Source organism: Pan troglodytes, chromosome 3 (genome assembly GCF_028858775.2).
Source record: "Pan troglodytes isolate AG18354 chromosome 3, NHGRI_mPanTro3-v2.0_pri, whole genome shotgun sequence".
NCBI classification, from domain to species: Eukaryota; Metazoa; Chordata; class Mammalia; order Primates; family Hominidae; genus Pan; species Pan troglodytes.
In genome coordinates this window covers 145,991,467-146,013,170 of record NC_072401.2, presented here as the reverse complement: position 1 = coordinate 146,013,170, position 21,704 = coordinate 145,991,467, and the positions used below count along the sequence as shown (strand labels likewise).

The window sequence follows — 21,704 nt, the reverse complement described above, 5'->3', positions numbered from 1 at the left end:
AAAAAAAAAAAAAAAAAAATCTAAGGAATTTTAGAGGCAGGGAGAATAAAAATTACCTAGTCTTATCTTTCAACATTTTACTCAAGGATACAAAACGGAAAAGGGACAGAGCCAGTTCTAGAATCCAGGTCCTCCAATTTCCAGTTCAGTGCTGTTTCTACCACACCATCAGGCCTACGTGACTTAGCAAACATTGAGCCAATGACAGCCTTGGGTAAACCCTGACTAGTGCAAGTTTGGTTCTACATGGCTCTGTGCCTTGAAGTTTCAAGTAAATGGAGTGCTCACATTCCTAAGTATCTCATCTGCTTATCTTAGTTTCTTTTGTGTGGTACTGGAATATGCCTATTTTTCATAGCTTTAGGAAGCTGGAAATAACTGCAGTTTCAGAAAGAAAAGCACAGAATAAATACTAAATCATTTCCCAAAAAAATCTCAAAAATTAATTTGCTAATTATGGGTTTGTCAAGTATTCTATAAATACTTTAATTTGGGCCTGAGTTAACTGCAGACAGTTTTCAGCAAAGGCAAAATGAAGTAATTCTATTCACCTTTGGGTGTGTTGTAAATTCCAGCATTTCTCTTGAGGACCACCCCTATTATGGTTTGAACCTGTCCCCTAAAAAACATGTGTTAGGTTAATCCCTGATGCAACAGTCTTGGTAGGTAGGGCCTAATGAGAGGTGATTAGGCCATGAGGGCACTGCCCTCTTGAATAGATTAATGCCATTATCTCTGACTGGGTTTCTTATAAAAGGATGAATTAGCACCCTTTTTGCTCTCTCTCTCTCTCACCCTCTCATGCTCTTCTCCCTTTTGTCAAGGGATGATACAACAAGAAAGCTCTTGTAAGATGTCAGCTGCTTGATTTTGGACTTTGCAAACTCTAGAACTGTGAGTCAATCAGTTTCTGTTCACTTTAAATTACCTAGTCTGTGGTATTCTGTTATGGTAGCACAAAATGAACTAAGACAACCTCCAAAGAGGAGATATGGGCAGCAGCCCCTGGGCTAAACGTGGGTGTGACTACAGGGCAGGGTCAGTTGCTCAGCTTCCACAAGGGTCAGAGTCCAAACCCCTTCTCACTGTTTTCTCTACCCAACACCCACCCATACTGCACAGAGCCATGGAACAGAGTTCCCGAAGAGGTCACTGCTTCTCTAGGTTAGCAGTGGGTTGGGTATGTTTTACATGTCCAGAATTTTATAAACAATAACTTATTAATTGTTCTTGGCAGACTATTCTTCCAACTCAACTGTACTTATATTTGCTATTCTATGAATTGATTATTCAATGACTGGACTACTTCTATGAATGGAATTAAACCAAAAGCTACATATCATGACAGTCAGACATGAGAATTTTTCGTCTGCTCCTTTACCCCTTGTTATAAAGCAATGACAGCACATAAAAACATTTCCTTGAGTACTCTATTATTATAAATCCTATCTGTTTTGCATGGATGATGAGGGAAGGGATGCATGGATAAATGTGTGTAAAAAAATTCAGTAAAAATAAAAAGCCTGGCCAGGCACAGTGGCTCACGCCTGTAATCCCAGGACTTTGGGAGGCCGAGGCAGGTGGATCACGAGGTCAGGAGATCGAGACCATCCTGGCTAACACGGTGAAACCCTCTCTCTATTAAAAATACAAAAAAATTAGCCGGGTGTGGTGGTGGGCACCTGTAGTCCCACCTACTCGGGAGGCTGAGGCAGGAGAATGGTGTGAACCCGGGAGGTGGAGCTTGCAGCAAGCCGAGATTGCGCCACTGCACTCCAGCCTGGGCGACAGAGTGAGACTCCATCTCAAAAAATAAATAAATAAACAAATATAAAAAGCCTTAAGTTGTCTGTCTCCTTAAATGGATAAGCCACAGAATAATAAGTCTAGAGAAGCCCTAAAACTTTTCCATGGTCTACAATGAAGTTTTCACTAGAATGAGGCAAATTAAGGAAATGTAGTGAGTTTTTGCAAAAGCTAAATTTTCTATGATTTCAAATATCTTATTTCTTAGGCAGCAAAATGTCATTTTATTTAGTAAATATGGAAGATAGTAGAAAGTAGGCTTGTTTTTATTGTTACACTTGGCAAAATAAAATACTAACTTTTCTATTTAATAGTAATTTAACCACTCTGACTCAATTTTCTTATCCATAAATGCAATAATAACATCCTTATACACCTCAAAAAGGCATTATAAGTCAATTAAAATAACATTTGAGTAATGTAAATGAATGTAAATATCTAATTTAATATATAGTTGCCAATTATCATTGTCATTATGGCAATCAATTAACTGTGTACAGCAAGCAAGGGGAAGCAATGGAAAAAGTTCTGGCTGAGAAAATAAAAAATAGAATAGCTTTAACTTCATTGGTAGGATAAATGCATTTGGAATTTTTAATGGGGTTGCGGGGCACATTTTTTGTTAAACTTCTTCTGGAAAAGCTTCATGGAGGCTACATCGTCGAGTAATGTTTTGAATTTGTCTACAGATGTAGGAGGAGGTATGCTTTTCCACCGAACAGAAACTCAAAAATAAAGACAAAGAGACAGAAATAAGCAAACTTTCAGTGGGGAATGATGAAGGACTGGCCCAGCTGAAGGGGGAAGTTCAATATTGGGAGAAGTGGGAGAAAAGTTTCAATGCATTAGGTGAAGCCAATTTGTGATGGGCCATGAAAGCCAACCTACAGCATTTTTATTATGTTGGAGGGGAAAGGAGTGGCATATGAAAAGTGATATTTATAGGATATGGTGTCTCCTAAAATATCAGCGTAAATGAATAACTGTGGAGATCTCTCAAGGTCCCCCTTTTAGGAGATGAAAAATGTATCCAACAAAAGTGTAAGAGAGCGGATCTAATAATTAACTGACCCAGAAATACAAAGGGAGGACACAATTTTTTTAATATTTAGACTATAGTTTAAATTGCATGAGAATTTTTTAAAAGGTCTTAAGAGCTTCCACAACTTTTTCAAGATATGGATTCTATGCCCAGTCTTCATGCATAAGCCAAACTAACAATATCTTGATATTGGACTTCTTTGGTGCATTTTTGCCATAAGTATATATTTCAAAATATTTATTTGCTCAGATGAGAGAATATATAAATACTGCTTATATCTTTCTTGCCAGAGAATTATTTAGAAAAAGATACATAAATGAAAGACTAAATTATAATATTCTTGAGATTTTTCATCTCATTTAATTCTTTCTCTTTCAATTGATGAGAAATAGCTGGTACACTAGCAAAAGTCCCAAGTTGGAAGGCAGAGTAACATGTAAGTTCCTATTCTAGTTCTGCCACTAATTAGGTGATGATATGCTTTGGCTGTGTCCCCACCCAAATCTCAACGTGAATTATATCTCCCAGAACTTCCATGTGTTGTGGGAGGGACCCAGGGGGAGGTAATTGAATCATGGAGGCTGGTCTTTCCCGTGCTATTCTTATGATAGTGAATAAGTCTCACAAAATCTGATGGGTTTATCAGGGATTTCCGCTTTTGCTTCCTCCTCATTTTCTTCTGCTGCTGCCACATAAGAAGTGTCTTTTTTCTCAGGCCATGATTCTGAAGCCTCCCCAGCCATGTGGAACTCTTAAGTCCAATTAAACCTCTTTTTCTTCCCAGTCTCAGGTATGTCTTTATCAGCAGCATGAAAATGGACTAATACAGTCAATTGGTACCAGAAGGGTGGAGCATTGCTGAAAATATACCCAAAAATGGGAAAGCGACTTTGGGGCTGGGTAATAGGCAGAGGCTGGAACAGTTTTGAGGGCTCAGAAGAAGACAGGAAAATGTGGGAAAGTTTGGAACTTCCTAGAGACTTGTTGAATGACTTTGACCAAAAGCCTGATGGCAATATGGACAGTAAGGTCCACGCTGAGGTGGTCTCAGATAAAGATGAGGAACTTGTTGAGAATTGGGGCAAAGGTGACTCTTGTTATGTTTTAGCAAAGAGACTGGAGGCATTTTGCCCCTGACCTAGAGATTTGTGGAACTTTGAACTTGAGAAAGATGATTTAGGGTATCTGGCACAAGAAATTTCTCAACAGCAAAGCATTCAAGAGGTGACTTGGGTACTGTTAAAGGCATTCAGTTTTATAGGGGAAGCAGAGCATAAAAGATTGGAAAATTTGCAGCCTGACTACACGATAGAAAAGGAAAACCCATTTTGGGGGGAGATTCAAGCCGGCTGCAGAAATTTGCATAAGTAGCAAGGTGCCTAATGTTAATCCCCAAGACCATGGGGAAAATGTCTCCACGCCACATCAAAGACCTTCATGGCAGCCCCTTCCATCACAGGCCTAGAAGCCCAGGAGGTAAAAATGGTTTCATGGGCCAGGCCCAGGGTCCCTGTGCTCTGTGCAGCTTTGGGGCTTGGTGCCTGCGTGGCTGAAAGGGGCCAACGTACAGCTTAGGCTGTGGCTTCAGAGGGTGGAAGCCCCAAGCCTTGGCAGTTGAGCCTGCATGTGCATAGAAGTCAAGAACTGAGGTTTGGGAACTTCTGCCTAGATTTCAGAAGATGTATGAAAGTGCCTGGATGCATAGGCAAATGTTTGCTGCAAGGGCGGGGCCCTCATGGAGGACCTCTGCTAGGGCAGTGAGAAAGGGAAATGTGGGATTGGAGCCCCACACAGAGTCTCTATTGGGGCACAGCCTAGTGGAGCTGTGAGAAGAGGGCCACTGTACTCCAGAACTCAGAGTAGTAGATCCACCAACAGCTTCACCATGTGCCTGGAAAAGCTGCAGACCCTCAACACCAGCTTGTGAAAGCAGCCAGGAGGGAGGATGTACCCTGCAAAGCCACAGGAGCAGAACTGCCCAAGACGATGGGAACTCACCCCTTGCATCAGCGTGACCTGGATGTGAGACCTGGAGTCAAAGGAGATCATCTTGGAGCTTTAAAAAATTTGACTACACTGCTGGATTTTGGATTTGCATGGGCCCTGTAACCCCTTTGTTTTGGCCAATTTCTCCCATTTGGAATGGCTGTATTTACCCAATACCCGTACCCCCATTTGTATCTAGGAAGTAACTAGCTTGCTTTTGATTTTACAGGCTCATAGGAGGAAGAGACTTGCCTTGTCTCAGATGAGACTTTGGACTGTGGACTTTTGGGTTAATGCTGAAATGAGTTAAGACTTTGGGGGACTGTTGGGAAGGCATTATTGGTTTTGAAATGTGAGAAAATGAGATTTGGAGGGGCCAGGGGCGGAATGATATGGTTTGACTGTGTCCCCACCCAAATCTCAACTTGAATTGTATCTCCCAGAATTCCCACGTGTTGTGGGAGGGACCCAGGGGAAGTAATTGAATCATGGGGGCTGATCTTTCCTGTGCTATTCTTGTGATAGTGAATAAGTCCCACAAGATGTGACAGGTTTATCAGGGGTTTCTGCTTTTGCTTTCTCCTCAGTTTCTCTTGCTCCTGCCATGTAAGAAGTGCCTTTCACTTCCGGCCATGATTCTGAGGCCTCCCCAGCTGTGTGGAACTGTAAGTCCAATTAAACCTCCTTTTCTTCCCAGCCTTGGGTATGTCTTTATCAGCAGCATGAAAACAGACTAATACAGATGATAAGGAAAATCACTGAATGTTTCCATGTTAGTTTCCTTTTTAAAATGATGAGGTTAAACAAGTTAATCCCTAAGACTTCTTTTAAAATTACAATCACCTCTTGGTATCCTGGCCCATATCAAAATCCACAGATGCTCAAGTTTCTTACATAAAATAACATTTGCATATAACCTAGGCACATCCTCCCATATACTTTAAATCATCTCCAAATTACTTGTAATACTTAATATAATGTGAACACTGTGTAAATAGTTGTTATATTGTATTTTAAATTTGTATTATTTTTATTTTTGTTTTTTTCCTTAATATTTTTGATCTGTGATTGGTTCAATTGCAGACGCAGAATCTGTGAATTTGGAACCTGCAGATATGGAGAGCCACTGTGTGGGGTTAAACAAGTTATTGTCTAAGAGTTTTTCCAGCTGTAACATTCCCTAATTGTAATTTCCTAGTCCTGTGACATTGCAATGAGTTCTTGACTACCTAGTTTAGGCAGTTATAGATAAAAAATACTTTGGAGTAAAAGAAAAAGAAAACTGTCTATAAAACTGAAAAACAGGGACTTTTTTTTTTACTTTTGTGTAAAACCATTTATGGATTGGAGTCAACATTATTTAGGAGATAAAAACCATGGGATTGAAGATTTTAAATAAAATAAGTACTAAATCCCATTTGTATCTGTGCAGACAAACGCTAAAGGATGGAAAGAATATTTTAAATAAAATAAAGTACAAGTTATAAATTCCAACCTCTGTGAAACCTATAGTTAGAGCCCTTGTTTCCACAAATTTTGGAGAATATTTTTTCTCTAGAGAATATTTTACTTTTAGAGGATATTTTTTCATTAAAGATGTGTGTGTGTGTGTGTGTGTGTTTAGTGTATATACATATACATTCAGAAACTGAACACATTCTCGAAGTGTGTGTGTGTGAGAGAGAGAGAAAGACACTATGCACATATTATAGAAGATAAAATCTAATAGAGTACCTTCATCTTTGAAAATATAAGGCCTACTAAACTGCTGAATAAAGAGAGAATCAAATAATTATGGACACAAATAGGTTTTATTATACTCAGAAAAGTAAGGTCAGATATTTGCACATTAAAGTTATATTTGGGGAGTCAAATATTTATTGATGGTTTACCTTACTTTTATAAAAAATTCAATGTTTCCCAAATTTAGATGCTTAAGAATATATCTCATGCTTATTGGCTCTTGGGAAATTATTATAGGAGTGTGACCTAATCAAAAATTCAGTTGTTTAATTCAGTTGTTAATAAACTGAATTAAAAGATATATTTCTGCTGTTATTTGGTTGGTTCTTATGGTGTTATTTAAGGAAAGAAACATGATACTAAAAAGTTTAACCTAGAGCTGTACTTTGTAAGCATAAAAGGTAAATAAACAAATTCATGACATCAACTATCACAACATTGGATGCAGTTCTGTACTGTTCAATTTAAAGTGGTGTGGGTTATTTAGATTAGGTTCAGAGGAAATAACTGCAGGCCCCTGCAGGAAAGATAGAAGTAGAAATTAGCCAGACCTTTTGCCTTGTCAGCCATGGCACACTCAGTTGTCATGGGTTATAGGTGTTCCAAGATACAGTCCTCCCAGCAGCAGGTTGGGCATGGAGACTTCAGTAGATCACTTTCAGCCTCATGAAACTTCTTCTGCCTACTCTAATGTACTGTACAAAATTATCATTTTCTATGTGTTCTTTCTGAAGAGGGTTGGACATACTGGATCAGTCCATATTTAAGAAAAGCTAGGGACAACCTATTAGTAAAAAGCATATATTCAGAAACTGACTACAAAATACTAATCAAATAAACATTTGCCCCACCATTTTTCTAACACCTGGATGTTCTGAACACCCATACTATTGACATAAGGAAAATATGCAATTGGGTTAGCTCCTAAGTACCCACAGACATCAAGTGTCACATAGTTAACAGTGGGAGCATTGCTTTCCTCACTCCATGGTACAGACACAATGAACTCATCTCCCAAATGCTTTTTGCAAATCCACACAAAGACATCAAATTAAGTAAGATATTACAGAATTTAACTGAAGTTGACATATGAAATAGAAGTTGCTGAGGAGGGAATCTGAGGAGTTGGCCAGGGTTTTACACTGAAATTTCCCCCTCTTGTGCACACTTTTTCCAGGAGAGCTATGTCCAGAAATCATCCCTGCTTGTTTTCTGTGAGGCCACCGCATCTCATCAGCTAACGATTAGAACTCTGATAGGAACATGTTAGAGTAGTTAAAAGGGTGAAGCTATGAGTTGTTTCCTAATTACAAACTGGTATCCTGAGAACGTAGAACCCTTATTAATAAACGAGTACATTGCGAGAGCACATTTTCCATTTCTTAAATCAGGAAGATTTATGATGCTATGTGGTCATGCCTTGTAACTGATGTTTCCAATGAAGACTAATCTAATTTCCCAGTGCAAATCACACTGATGTGACCTAGAGACATTTCTGTTATGTCACAACAGCATTTAATATGAGCTGAAATTAGCCAGAATTACACCATGTTTCTGGCAAATAGTATGCTCCAAAAATATCACCATAGTAACATGTGTATTCTATCAACAAATCCCCTTTCATATTTTAAGGTCGCATTCTATCAATAATTTTGAAGTGCATGAAAAAATTGTTTTGGAGCACCAATCAGTTTCTATAAGGTATCTGTAACTCAATTTAAATGGGCATATAGGATTTTAAAAAATATTTCCCTTTACTTAAGGAAACATTTACTTGCTCATTAGGCCAGATCAACTTTGCAGATGTAGTGAGAGCTTCCAGAGATGTTTTATATGACCAAGTGCTGAAATTCATTTTCTTTTTACTGTTTCTTTCATCACCTTCTAAGAAATTATATGTTCATTCCAAGGAGTTAAGTCTCAACTGACTATGGAAAGGTAATTTTTTAAAGTTTGCTTCTTTAAGCTAAGAGGAATCATAGAGGAAACATTGCAAGTTCATATCCTCAAAGAGGCTTTAGTTCTCACTTCAGCAATTGATGGAGAAATCTCTTTTGATTTTATATATATACATATATATATATATACACACACACATATGAATGAAATGGTTATAACTGGCCCTTCACAGGTTTAAAACCATTCATTTCCTCCTTTCATCAACTAGGTTTGTTAAATGTTTATGTAAGTAACAATTAGTATGGGGTGAATTTGAAAAATGATAACTAAATTTATTATAATACTCCAGGTTGATGTGTGGATGGTTAAAAGGGAAAAAAAGAAGAGAAAAGAAGAAAAAGAAGACAAAGGGAGAGAGGGGATATTATTTCAATGCCATTGGTTTTCACACAATGGATATTGTACAAGTAACAACTGGGTTTTAAAGAAAAAAATCACTTTTTTGGTTTTCCTGAAAAAGAAGCCAAAATTGTAAGATGCTGAACATGAGTGCTTGTGGGTGAAAGGCAAATAATGATGCCAGAGGATGGGAAATAATTTCAAAAGGCTGTAATTTGATAAAAGTTTAAAATTCTCTTAACTGAAGTAATGGCCTATCATGTGAAGATCATGTGTGAACACTTCAGTTTTCTGTATATAATAAACTTCAGCTTGATACCATTAGGAATGATAAAAGGATTGTTTTGTATTAAGAGATGGCATTTGATTAATCATATTCAGGGTACTGTATATGAACAATGAACTTTTCAAAGATGTTAGCTTTATCTTTACGTTTTTGTCACCATCTGTAAATTAATGATCTAGAAACCAAAACATTTCATGTAAAGTCATGTATTTTTTAGTTTGACTTGAACTCCTGAACTATATTGCAACTCTATGCTGGCATTTTCTCTTATAACAACATACTTCGTGTGCTCTATTGGCCTCATTTGAAATAACTTTTTGTTTGTTTCTCTCTGTGTTTGTTATCTTTCTGGTTGCTTGTATCGTGTTTCATTAAGTTTATAGCAATGTGGACAGTGACCTATATTTTAGGTTTTTTTTAGTAGAATTCTTCTTCATTCTTTTTGATAAACAACCATTTATAACTTGTGGGAAACTTTGACACAAAGAAACAGGACCATATTTTGTTTAAACTATGACAACAGAGAATTTCTTTGATATGGCATTCACTTATTCAACACTGTTTCATTAATAACTATGCTGTTCTAGGTATTGTGCATCTCAGTGGGTGGAAATGTGTAAGCAAAATAGATATGGTCCCTTCCCACTGACGCTGATAATCAAAAAACAAAAACAAAAACACATAGCAACATTTCTAATAATGAATATCAATAGGTGTTATAAACAGTGTATAAGTCTAGAGAAAAACAAGATGGGACATAATTTAGATTGGGGAGCTAAAAAAGGTTCCCTAACGTTTAATCTGATACTTGAAGATTTGTCAAAGAAAGAGAATTTGTGTGATGGTGGCTGGTTAAAAAAAAAAACACAACACAATATGTGTATTGCAGGGGTGGGGACAGGGTGCAAGGTGGAGGGAGCTAGAGATCTGCATCATAAGGAGTTAGGACAGAGCAGTGACAGATAAGGTCAAAGTGATGGGCTGGGGTCAGAACCACAGGGACCCCAAAGGCCTTACTAAGAGGTTTGAATTTTATTGTAAGTGTGATGTGGTGTGATTTGAGACTCTTAAGACTGACAATGTGATGTTTTCAAAAAATCACTCTAGCTACTTTCTGAAGAATGGAATAGAGGGAAGGAAGAGTAGATACAAGGAAACTCAGAAGACTAAAATCCAAGCAAGATATTATGGTCCATTTGATGGGAGACTTGGCAGTAAAGATAGAGAGAGGTAGATAGATTTGAGATATATTTTGGAAGCAAATCAACAGGACTTGATGAGACAACAAATCTTAGAAAATTATTCTCAGGTTTCTTGCAATGGTAGGCAGCCTCTATGATGCTCCCAATTATCTCCATTTCCAAACCTCTCCCTCATTGTAACAGAGTTGTTCTGTGTGTTCAACAGAATATGGCAGATATAACAGCACGTAATTTCCAAGGCAAGGTCATAAAAGACATTGTAGCTTCTGCCTTGCCCCTTCCTCTTGGATCTCTTGCTATGGAGTAGCAGCCCCATGAAGAGACCCGTGGTGGAAGATCACTGAGGACTCCTGCCAACAGCCACTCAGTGACTGAGGCCTCTTGCAGAAATCCATATGAGTGGGCCAGCTGACAAGAAAATCTTCCAGCTCTAGTCAAGCCTTCAGGTAACATTTTGACCATAATCTCATGAGAAATCCTGAACCAGAACCACTGAACTAAGCTGCTTCTGAACTCCTTATCCACAGAAACTGCAAGATAATAAATTGGTAATATGAGCTACTATGTTTTGCAGTAATTTGTTACATAATAATAGATAAGTAATGTATTTACTTAAGGTCATTGGGAGCACTATTTACTAAGTGGCTAAAGACTAGGGAAGAAAGAGATTTATAGGGAAGGATCAAGAGTTAGGTTTATACATCTAGAACTGTATATTCCTTGAAATACTCTAACGTTGATGTCATGCAGAGAACAGAATACAAGAATATATGGAATTCATAAATGTGATCTGAGCTAATGATATAAATTTTGGAATTACAAGGTTATAGATAATGTCAACCATAAAAACAGATATAATCACTGAGAAAGAATATGACATATTAATAAAAAAGATGGCCTAGAATCCCAAAACTCAGATGTCTGAATCTGAATTCAGATATCTAGGAATCCCAAAATTCAGATATATTGAACCTGTCTTACACCACTTTAGCCCACTTCTGTCTCCAAGTCTCTCTTCTTCCAGCCACTTTGAAGGTGACTAATTCCACATACACTTCTACAACTTTTGAACAGTTGCAACCTGACAAGACCTCTATCAGCCCACATTGGAGCTTCTCTGTGTGCTTCTCATGAGCCACTCAGCACTCATGCATGTATAATTTGAAAGTGAAGAGCAATTATTGCCCATGCAATCACCAATGGGAGATCAAGCCGTGATGGATAAATGCTTCTTCTGTTCTTCCCCAGGCACATAGTTCTGAGATGCATTTCAAAGGGTCCTCAAAAGCTATTCCAGGATCCAGGACCAATTGCCCAAAATTGTGGCTGACTTATTTTTGTATTGGTTTTCTCTCTTTTCCTATTTCCCTTTCTCTTTCCCTCAACCCTGCTTCCTGGGATCACAGCACGAATAAACTATTTGCCTGCAAGGTTTTATCTGCTTTCTGGGAAACTCAGTGATATGGTTAGGCTTTGTGTCCCCCCATAAAACCTTATCTTGAATGGTAATCCCCATAATCCCCAAGTGTCAAGGGAGAGACCAAGTGGAGGTAATTGAATTATGGGGGCAGTCTCTCCCATGCTATTCTTGTGATCATGAGTGAGTTCTCACAAGATCTGATGGTTTTATAAGGAGCTCGTCCCCATTCGCTCAGCACTTCTTCTTCCTGCCATCTTGTGAAGAAGGTGCTGTGCTTCCCCTTCATCTTCTGCCATGATTGTAAGTTTCCTGAGGCCTCCCCAGCCATGCTGAACTGTGAGTCAATTAAACCTCTTTCCTTTATGAATTACCCAGTCTTGGGCACTTATTTATAGCCGTATGAAAACAGACTAATACACTCAGGCTAAAGTAGTTTGGTAGAAAAGGACCGACTGAGCCAGCAAAGTAGATATGAAAGAAGTCAAAGAGGTGGAGGAAAACCAGAAAATGAGTGCCATGAATGCTAAGAGAAAATGAGGGTCACCTATGTTGAATGATTCTTAGAGGACTAGTCAAATGAAGGAAGTTGCACAATGCTTTACTTTTCATCAAAGTTTCGTATCCTGTGACCCTCGTAGTGGTTTTATAAGGTAGGAAGTCACATGTTTCTCAAGGCCCAAGTAAGATTAACATCCAGAACAGTTAAGTATGTGTCCAAGCTTATGCATTAAGGATCCACATGTTCTGACTCTAGTTCATTTATTTCACAAACCATTATGTATATCATGGTTGTCTGAAATAATCTTCAACGAGTACAGATGCAGTCCATCATTTAGAAGAATTTCATTGTAGACACATGTTGACAATATAGAAATAGTTTAAATTCTGGAAGTTCTTTGAGAAACCTTATACTGGAGAAAATACATATTTTAAAAAGACTTAAGTCTGACTAGATAACCATAAAGTGTTGTATGAACTGCAACTATTTTACAGCTACTAAAACATTACTAAATAAAAATTATAGGAAGGCGAAACACTTCAGTCAGATTGAAGACTGAGTCCATTTCAACCTGAGATTTATTTTAAGACTCCATTATTCTAGAAAATTTCCAGGCCAAATAAATCAGTGGGATAACTTGAAAATTTAGATTGTAGTTGTTCACGTAATTGTTGGGATTTAAGAGTGCCTGGTAAATGACACCCCTTTCCCTGCCTGAATTCTGAATATCTGAAACAGGAGCCAGTCTGTTGGAGATAAAACTTTATGCAAGAGCTGGGTTACAGTACATGGCTTAGATATGCAACCAGTGGGATTTTTACCATTCAGTGCCCCCACCATTCTGAATCCAGGTCTGTGAAAATAGGCATCCACAATACCTAGTATTGCTGCATTGGACTGTTCAGATAAAAAAGAAAAGAAGTTTCCAGTATATACAGCCTTTTAATATATCTGCCCTCTCAATTAAGAAATGTTGACTAATAGATGTCATACACTGATCAGAAAGAGGAACAGACAAGGACGAGAAGTGTGTCAGAGGTGGGGCAAGCCAGGAGTGTCACTGTTGCATGGTGTCACTCTTCAGACTAACCTAATGACAACTGTGGATCCCTAGAACCCAATCCCACATTAAGATTGAGTGAGAAGGAAACACATGGCAAAATAGAAATAAGATGACACTAGAACTCTACATAGCCTCTAAAAGAAGTATCATTTTGGATGCATACAATTGCACATACAGGAACACACAAATGATGATCTGGGAGCCTCCTGGGAAACATGTATTTCATACCCTACCAAGTGGCTAACCACTAGGTTAAGTGACTTTGGCTTTGCTTCCTTCACATCATTAAACATTGCCTAGACATGATACTAATATTTTTCAATACTGCAAAGCACATCAATTTGAAATAACCATGTTTGCAAAACTCTTCTTTTAGGTTCTTATATTCTGAAACAGACTGATTTAATTTTCACTAAACCTTTGTTTATCAGAATAAGAACTTTTTTAACAAAATCATTTCTTCTTAAAAGTTTTTTTTAAAAGAAGTTAAGCATTTTACCTGATCGTAGAAACCACACAGTGTTCCTTGCAACAAATGCAATATAAAATTATCAGCAAAAGGGGCTGGGGCAGACACATAGGAAATAGCAGAACAAATAAGACAAATAAAGAAAACCATGGAGGAAAAAATCTACATTTTGCATTCCATCATTAACAGTAAAGCCTGTGGTGATGGAAGACTGAAGACAGCTTTATCCACGCAAAGAAACACAAAATAAGCAAAATATTTCTTCCTTTATAATTTACAATGTTGTTTCTTAAGCTTCATGAGCAAAATTCCAAAGAATACTACTAATTATTAACATTTTTCAGGCTAACAAAATAGCCAAGCCCTCAAAACTACTAATAACAACATTTGGAATATGCTTAATAGTTTTAAAATGTTTTCTTTCTCTGGCTACATTATAAGGCAACCTATGTAGGCTGTGAAGATTATTTAAGGGACTGGAAGAAACACACATACTTGGATGCCTAAATACAATTGAGAAAAAAATGTCAGTATAAACCTCGAAACCAGTAAAAATTGGGATTATTGTTGAGAATCTGGTCCTGGGACTTATTCTTGCCTTTTCAATTTAGACACTTAAAAACATAATCCTTGTATTTCAAGTTTGCCATAGTTCATTGATGAAAGAAAGGATTTCATAAGTCTGTGTTTATTAATCACATTGTGTTTAAACAAAAAACTACCCACATGCATAAACATCAAAACAATTTTTTTTTGCTGGTGGTGGCTGATGTGTGCTGCTTTTACTATTCTTTTTTTATTTGTTAGAACTGTCTTTCCCTGATAGCTGTTTTCTAGTGAGTATCTGCTAGAGAAAAGGTATGCCTGTTGGGGTTTTAGAATTGCTAAATAGTTTAATTAATAATTAGGAGTCAATGATGATGGGACAGGAGGTTTTACTTAAGCCATATTGAAAAATACTTTGTGCATAAACGCAGTAATTCTTTGAGCGCTTTCTCTGACTGCTTGCAGTCAATTCCAGTGCAAGGACCCACACAGAGTGTTTAGTCACTGAGTGCCAATTGATGGCCTGGTTCTGTTCTCTGTGGCTGGCGTGCCCTGAAATGATGACATTACATATGTAATGAAGCTCTGCATTGAGTGAGCTCATAATTCCCGCTTTCTGAAGATTGACTTATTCTGCATTTTCTCTGTATTCATGTACAAAATTTCAAAATGAGCTCTAGTCACAAGGTATTTTAGAAATTGTGCTGGTTTTGAATCAATCAAACGCTATTAAACACCACCTCATACCCTATATTTGGTTCAGTTCTGAAGAAAATCTGAAAACCTTTTTAAACATAGTCTGTGACAAAAAAAATCTACAACCCAGTTTGGAAGAAAAAAACTCACACAGAAATGAAGCAGAGAGCAACAGAATTGCTAAACTTCTGTGCATTTAATTGATATTACTAATAGCTTACATTTATTGAATAGCTTTTATATATTGCACTTTGTACTAAGGACATTACATACATTATCTCATTTGATCTCATACAAACCATCTGAGATAGATTTTTATTATTTGCCCCATTTTATAGGTGAGCAATGAGACTTATGGAAACAAATCTGCCTAATGCCATTTAGCTAGTAAACATAAAGAGAAGTCCAGAACCTAGCCCTCTTTGACCTCTCTGCCCACACTCTCAGCTACTAGAGGATGGAGACTGGCAGAAGAAAAGCAGAAGATTCTGGAGTCCAGGTAAGCAAAACCTAAAGAGATTTCACATCCAGGATTCAAGGCTGAAACTCATTCTTCAGCTGTTGGGGTGAGGCCAGTGCTAGGGAAATGTGAATTGAAGCACAGTTCTGCAGTTTGGGATTTTTTTTTTTAATTAACTTTTAGACAGGCAATACTAAGTCTGTGAGAGGGGTCAGTTGACCCCTAAATGCATGGACAGAAGGAAGACAAAGGCCAGGAGCAGGCAGGGACTCACACACCAAGCTGTCTTCTCCAGATCCCAGGGCTGTGGTAGCAAACGGGTTGGTGCTGTGATGATTCGAACCTATTAGGTTCTCTGCAAGAACCTAATCAGCTGAGCATTAACCCAATGAATGAAATAGAGGATGGTCCTAATCCTGGATAATAACCATTTAATGCGATGACTGTCTGTCTCTCAACTCAACAGTAGGTGTAAAATGTATTCTACATTTAAAAATGAAATAAATGTTTTTCATAGATGGTATGAGCTCCTTAATATAACGGAAGGCTTCTCAGGACAGAAGATGGGCTTTTCAGGGTCCTATAAAGCAAAGCATCGTCATATACTGCTCTAGAGGAAATTGTCCTGGGGAATCGAGTCTGTGAGCCAGTTTCCTCCTTCTATATTATCCCTGAGCTGAGCACATCAATGCTGTGTCTTATGTTGCATTTGAAGCCTTCCAACAGCCAAAGGACTAAACACCTTTAGTGTTGCAATCTCCTCTCTTATCTCTGAACATTTCTTTGGAAAACTATAACAGTCTTTGCAAAGTAATATTTCCATCATTCTCAGGCTTTCATTTATATATAATGCACAATTAGTAAGATCATTTGGACTAATGCACTTAATCCACTAATCCAAGTGATGCTTCTTTGAGCATGTTCAGGGTTTGACAAGATATTTGTTCATTGCAAAGGATTATTCCTTACATCCTGTGCTCGCTTGTAGACTGAGCTTCAGAGACACTGTGGCAGGTGGGGTCCATAGGTTAAGCCTACCTGAATGTTAACAATATCAGGTGAGAATTCCTAATTCCAAGGTGCTTACCTCTGGGTGTCACTGAGAGCAGAAGCCCTTTCATTAGACACAGCTAGATTTACTGCCACGTTCTGCAAAGCACTAGAGAAAGAGAGTCTGGGCCAGGGAGTCAAGGGGCATGAAGGCCACTCCAAGTCTACTGACTCAATATTTAACTGAGGACATGTGGCTTAACTCTACTCAGATTCCTCAACCCTAAAGTCAAAGGAAAATAATAATTAACATGTTTTAGTGTCTTTAGTGCATTCCACCTGATAGGTTAGTCTTTTTCTGACATAAAGAAGTGAAGTGACTTGTTCAGGGTGAAGAGTTTCTCAATACCCAGGTAGGGAGGTGCTCTCATATTCCTGCCTTGCAGCACAGTGCTCTGCTTACTGTACTGTTACCATGGCTATGCTGCCAGCCTTGGTTGGAGGAAAAGTTATGAAACCATTTAAGTTTGCTTTTGCTGAGTATTCAACTCAACCTTTTATAAAGTTATAGGCCAATGTTTCTTTTTAAGGCAAATGTTATAAATACATAAATAAGCTGCTTCAGGCTTGCAAGTAAGCTTTGTAAACTTGAATTTCATCCTTGTTTAGAAGCTGACTCAGGCTGGAGTTTGTTCAAACTCCTGTTTTAGCTCAAAAGAAAAATGGCTCCCAAACATTAGCCTCTCAACACTTGTGCTTCAAATTAGCCAGTAGGAACTGAGATTTCAATAGACTATTCATTCTGAAGCAGAGAACAGTACCCCAAATATACTGGCATTCACATTAAGTTCTCAAAGACTATTTGTCCATTTGTTTGTCAGTCTCTTTGTAAATCCAAATTGTCTAAGAGAGATTTAAGTATCTAGTCATATTTCCACCAACAGAAGTATGAATCTAACTTTAAAACCAAGAACACTTTTCTTTACTGATATAGAATCTATCAGGCATTATTTTCTATGCCTCATTTGTCTACACTGACAATTTGTTAGGAAAGTTGACTCCTCCTCTTGGTAATCTCCGCAAGTGTGTCAGGCAACTCCTTGGCCACTTTTGTGTCGATGCTGCTGCCTTGCCCCGTACCTTGATGTTGTATAGAACCCAATCAGCAGAACTCTTAACATGCTTAGTCTTTCAGTCCTTGAACCAATGTTTAGTCATCTCTTGAATCAATTTTGGGCTCATAGGCACTTAGCCATTTATCCTGATCCTTTGCCTACATGCTTTAAGTGTTCTATTTTTTCTCTGCAGTAGATATGATTAGTTGCATCCACTCCCCACTTCTTCCTCCATAACAGAATGCTAATTGTCTCCAGGTATTCACCCCTATGTCACACAGCCAAGCATCTCCCTAGGAGCTATCACCTTGCCTCATCCTTGCTATTCCTGTTCAAAGAATGGATCTGATTGAGAAAATTTAAAGTCTTCAATTTCTGTGACTGATGTAGAAATAGATATGGACACAAAGCACTAAAGAAGTATGAACTAAAAAAAAAAACAGCTACATTATAGGTCAAAGGGTAGCTCAAAAATCAAGAATTAAACACCTGATTAACTACTAACAATGTGCATAATAGTCAATATTAGCATAATATCTCTCTGGAGAGGCATTTGTTATTGACTTGAAAGGTCCTAATAATGGTCCTCTACATACTGTCCTTAGCCTGTCAGTGAGTGAGCTTTTATGGATATATTAGTCCTTTTTACACTGCTATAAAGAACTACCTGAGACTGGCTAATTTATTTAAAAAAAAAAAAAAGAGGTTGAATTGACTCACAGTTCTGCAGGCTTAACAGGAAGCATGGCTGGGAGGCCTCAGGAAACTTACAATGATGGCAGAAGATGAAGGGGAAGCAAGCACTCTCTTCACATTGTGGCAGGAGAGAAAGAGAATAAAGGGGGAGTGCCACACACTTTTAAACCATCAGATCTCATGAGAACAAGTACAGCAGGAAGAAAATCTGCCCCCATGATCCAATCACCTCCCACCAGGCCCCTTCTCCAATACAACATGAGATTTGGGTGGGGACAGAAATCCAAACCATGTGGACAGGGAATTCAAAGGATTTTTATCCTCCAATACGTTAATTGCCCTAAATAGGTTTATATATATTGTCTGTGTAGTCAAAAGGGTGAAAAGCTGAACTATGTAATCATATGTAGTACGAGATAAGCAGAAGAAACTGCCCTAGAAATTCTGGTATAACCTTGAATGATTAGATCAGAATATTTCAAGATTGCTGTACTTTTAAATTACTGGAATGTTTTAAGAATACTGAGTCCATTAAACTGAGAAAATTGTAAAAGGAATATAAAATAGAGAGAGGGAGAGAGAGAAACCACAGGAAGAAGCCACTCCAAATAGGAATAGTGAGATTAGATGGCAAAATTATAAAAGTAAAGCAACAATATCTTTGTTTATTTTGTTTTGTTGCATGTTTGGTGGAATAATATTGAAATGTTAAATATTTACAAAACATAAAATAAAATGTCATTTAGTAATATGAATGTCTGCCCCTATCTACCCAAACCCATACAGCATATCCTTTATTCCTTTAGTCCTCCACCCCTTCAGATAGTTAGGCTTTGCTATAGAACTTTTTAACTTCAGAGAAGGGATGTGACAATACAAGGCAGAGTGCTCTTTCTGCCTGTTTCTGGCTCCCAGTAAATAGAAAGGACTCATAGCATGGATAAAGTATTTTGGAAAAGACATCGTGAGTCAGAGCAAATATTCCTCATCCCTTATGTTCCACCACACCCTGGGCCTCAGACTAACAACAAACAAAATTTTCATGTTGGAAGAAGAAAGGAACATCAGAGATAAGCCATGAGAGTTTGGTGGGTGAAAAACATGACTCTAAAATCCTTTGACACTCCTCCCATTGAAAAGAAGGGGTCTGCATCCCCTCGACCCAAATCTGTATATGATTTTGACTTCCTCAACCAATGGCAGAAGTAATTTTGTGTGGCTTCTACGGCTATGTCATAAAAAATGATGCAGCTTCCACCTTATTTTCTAGAACACCAGCTCTTAGTGCCAGGAACTGCCAGGTAAGAATTCTGACTACACTGAGGCCACCATGCTCTGAGGAAGTCAAGCCAGATGGAAAGATCACAGCAGGAGAACTGGTCAGCAGTCATACTCTTGAACTCATCCCAACCCAGACTCCAGACATGTGAATGGACAAGTCTTCAGATGATTCCAGCACAAAGCCATTGAGTCACCTCCAGCCATTGAGTGTCCCCAGCCGAGACACCAGTCACCATCAAGCAGAGCCAGTATGCCTGTTATGCCTGTCCAAATTCTTGACCCACTAAATTCTATGAAATTAATAAATGGTTGTTTAAGTTACTAAATTTTAAACAATTTGTTATGCAGTAATAGGAATTGTTCCTGTCTGTGAGCAAGTCCTCATGGACAATAAACTCAGATCTGTCTGTGGAATCTGGGAGAAAAAGAGACTGGTATCTTTCCCCATGGTACGGCCCCAGAAAGATAAAAGTCTCAGAATAAAACACCGTACATGCATAGCTCATTTTATTGGGCTTTGTTTATTGCATCTCACAAACGTTACGCTTTTTACAAACTGAAGGTTTGTGGCAACCCTGTGTCTATTGAGCAAGTCTACCAGCACTATTTTTCCAACAGTATGTGCTTGCTTTGTGTCTCTGTCTCACATTTTCGTAATTCTCACAATATTTTAAACTCGTTGATTATGATTATATCTGTTATGGTGATCTGTGATCAGTGACTTTTGATGGTACATAGTAAATATTTGGGGACACCACAAACAGTACCTATATAAGATAGCCAACTTAATCGATAAGTGTTGTGTGTATTCTGACTGCTAAACCAACTAGCTGTTTCTAGTCTCTCTCCCTCTCAGAGATTGTTCCCAGAGATACAATTATATTGAAATTAAGCTAATTAATAACCTTACAGTGGCTTCTAATTGTTCAAGTTAAAGGAAGAGTCACATGTCTCTCACTTTAAATCAAAAATAGAAATGATTCAGCTTAGTGAGGAAAGCATGTCAAAAGCTAAGACAGAAGGAAAGCTAGGCTTCTTGTGTGAAACAGCAGAGTTGTGAGCAAAAAGGAAAAGTTCTTGAAGGAAATTAAAAGTGCTACTGCAGTGAACACATAAATGGTAAGATAGGAAAATAGCCTTCTTGCTGATATGGAGAACATTTTTGGTGATCTGAATAGAAGATCAAAGCAAACACAACATGCACTTGAGCCAAAGCCTAATCCAGAGCAAGGCTCTAACTCTCTTCAATTCTGTGAAGGCAGAGAGAGGTGAGAAAGCTGCAGAAGAAATGTTTAAAGCTGGCAGAGGTTGATTCATAAGGTTTAAAAAAGCAGCTCTATCCATAACAGAAACGTGCAAGGTAAGCAGCAAGTGCTGATATGGAAACTACAAGTTATCCAGAAAATCTGGCCAAGATAATTGATGAAGGTGGATACACCAAACAAGAGATTTTTAATGTAGACCAACAAAACTGACTTCTTTTTTTAAAAAATTTTACTTTAAGTTCTGGGATACATGGGCAGAACCTGCAGGTTTATTACATAGGTATACATGTGCCATGGTGGTTTGCTGCACCCATGAACCCATCACCTAGGTTTCAAGCTCTGCATGCATTAGGAATTTGTCCTAATGCTATCCCTCTCCCTGCCCCCAACCCTGACAGGCTCTGGTGTGTGATGTTCCCCTCCCTGTGTCCATGTGTTCTCATTATTCAACTTCCACTTATGAGTGAGAAAATGCAGTGTTTGGTTTTCTGTTCCTGTGTTACTTTGCTGAGAATGATGGTTTCCAGCTTCATCCATGTCCCTGCAAAGGACATGAACTCATTCTTTTTTATGGCCGCATAGTATTCCATGGTGTATATGTGCCACAGTTTCTTCATCCAGTCTATCACTTATGGGCATTTGAGTTAGTTCCAGGTCTTTGCTATTGTAAATAGTGCTGCAATAAACATATGTGTGCATGTGTCATTATAGTAGAATGATTTATAATCCTTTGGGTATAAACCCAGTAATGGGATTGCCAGGTCAAATGGTATTTCTGGTTCTAGATCCTTGAGGAATCACCACACTGTCTTTCACAATGGTTTAACTAATTTACACCCCC

The 21,704-nt window shown here is 38.1% G+C and overlaps 1 long non-coding RNA gene across 1 annotated transcript; it reads left to right on the top strand.

Annotated features, from left to right (window-relative positions):
* Positions 1 to 4,619: 4,619 nt before the first annotated feature.
* LOC107974430 (uncharacterized) lies at positions 4,620 to 20,331 on the top strand. The gene is made up of 4 exons (XR_001717209.3): positions 4,620 to 5,499; positions 10,569 to 10,809; positions 15,395 to 15,555; positions 19,588 to 20,331. It is a non-coding gene; the product is annotated as an uncharacterized LOC107974430 (long non-coding RNA).
* The last annotated feature ends 1,373 nt before the right edge of the window (positions 20,332 to 21,704 follow it).